Genomic DNA, 2,500 nt, shown 5'->3' with positions numbered 1-2,500 from the left:
CTTCGCGACGCCCCTAGACCCGCCTCCCATTGGCAAAATCTCTCTAAATGAATCGTTGCGAGCATCCCTTGTTTGACTTCCATCGCCCCAGCAAGGCAAGAGGAGCTCATCCATCTCGGAAGGGCAACACGTTCGTTATCCTGACGAATGGGTCGGGAGGAACGTCGACGCCAGGATGAGTAATCAGCCTAGTCCTCTCGCTCTATTCTAACGCGCGGTGGCCTCCGACTCTCATGGCGAATTTTGGTATAATAACTAAATTAATTTCCTAACGATGCGAATGTCCTTGTAAGAGATACATCTATTCGGATGAGGAACTCACCGGTCTTTGAATTTTCCATTACCGATTATATGACCAAGAGATAAGAAATCCCCACGGAGAGATGAGAGAAGGAATGGCTATAACAAATTAGGCAACGTGAGCATCAGGAGGAAAGACCGTCTTGCACGCACTTTCGCCGCCCCTATGCCCCCCTCCCCCCTCCCAGCACGTGCGCGACCAAGGCACTGGAGTGGAAGAAAGCATAGCCGAGAAGAACACCGCCTCCCTGTGTTCGCGTCCGCTGTAAACCGAGCCCCGCAGAGTCGTCCTTTCCTTCGGTGACTTTTCCTGTCTTCCAGATATTGTTTTCCTGCGAATCGACTAACCTAAGTGTTTTTATTTTCTTTTTCCTAAGCTGCACAGGACAAGGGATGGACAGAGCGGAGGATCGTAGTATGGACGGTAACAAGCTACGTCTGGACAAATCAGGATTTGCAACAATGACTACTAAATCATTACATGCGAACGATCGCAAGCAAAGGGATGAACAGTGACAAGTTGAGGTGACGCATGATCAAGCTGCGGTTAGCCAATGGCAAATTTACGAATAACAACAGAAATGAAGCTTCTTTTGCGAAGGATATTGTATTAATTAGATTCGATCAAAATGATGACAAACTTTGTACAGCATGATCTGCCGTGGTCGACACACCCATGCATCCTCGACATATGTCTTTCTCTTTACAGTGTGATATATCTCTTTATCTATCACACTAATTATAAGATTACACGCTTCTGTATGTCGATGGTTGGGTCAGGCAGCGGCCATCGGTGTATGTAGAAATCTTAAGTGCTAAGTGCCTTTAGGACACATGAACATTGACGCGTTGTATTAGCCAGCATCCTAAATGCCGTTATTGCCAGACTTCGCGGTCACTCGAGTATCACTCGCGTCATGTTCAGTCCATTACATTCGCCGGGTTACAAAGATAACAAGATCTCGTAGATGTTTCTTTATACTTAAGAAGATAAGCTCGTTGACACTGCAGGACAGAGCTTGAGCAGCCAGCCACGCGGTCACGATACGCGTCGACTGGTTCCAACTCCGGAAAATCTCGAGCCAAACGTCTGGCTTCCCTACAGACTTTCGCTGGACTTTGGGTGTGGGTTTCTGTGGGCATTGATGGATTATCGCAGTGTCTTAGGGGAAAACACCGATGGAGGCAGGGAACGTAAACATCGGGTTGGTTACATCAAATTACATTGATGATTAATTACGAATTTCGTAACAGGATTGGGTCCAAGAATCTTGGAAAACACTCCAATTGAAAAGAAAGAGAACTGTTTAGCCTCGTTCTCGTTCGTGAAGCAACCTGGGATTCGGGATATCAGATCACAGTTGACAGAAGACACACACAGACGTATCACCTTACTGCGGATACCACAATGGCCGGCAGGTGTAGCGCTGTCGCCTCGTATTACAAACACCTAAAGGTTCTACTAATAAATATTTTTAGTTCTACACAAGCTCATCGCGCGACGCGTCACTGACGATCACAGATCAGGGTTATGTACACGAGGTCAGCTTGGGTCATGCGAAAGTTACCGTTGATGAGACTCGGCCTGAGGTCAGCATAGGTTGCCCTTTTCTTTGCTCGGGGAGACACTTTGCAACATGGAGGAACGGCGAAGAGGTGTATTCTGATGTCATTCATTTACTTGAAAGCTTCCGGATGTTGTTCCACACTCCGAGTTCTTCTCGTTTGTCGGCAACACACGTTAGAGCTGCACAACCGCTGCCACGCCCAGGTGAGGCCATCTGGAAGGTGCTCTGTCATAGACAGGCTTCTCAGGGTCAAGCGCCTCTTTAGCTGAGGTCGTCGACGTTGAGCGCCGTCTCCTCCGTCGTGTTCCTCTGCCTGAAGATGTTGGGCAGGTCCCGCCAGCGACTCGCCAGGTATTTGATTATCCAGAAGGTGACCGACACCGTCTTCGTAAGCAGCGTCGCCGAGAGCCAGAGGGCGCCGTAGAGGAAGCTGGTGGCGTCGCTAAGCAGAGTGGAGATCATGTTCCAGAGGCCGAGGGTGATGAGCTCGAGCACCTTGGAAAAGAGGCCCTGGGCGAACGAGACGACCGTGTTGTAGGCCTGCGTCCAGAGCCAGTCATTCCTCACCAGGATGGTCTTGACTGTCGTGAGCAGGATTGTGATTAGCACCTTTAGGATCGTCAGGAAGATCA

The sequence above is a fragment of the Penaeus chinensis genome, chromosome 36, assembly GCF_019202785.1.
Source record: "Penaeus chinensis breed Huanghai No. 1 chromosome 36, ASM1920278v2, whole genome shotgun sequence".
Taxonomy (NCBI): Eukaryota; Metazoa; Arthropoda; class Malacostraca; order Decapoda; family Penaeidae; genus Penaeus; species Penaeus chinensis.
Note: the sequence above shows the minus strand (reverse complement) of the source record.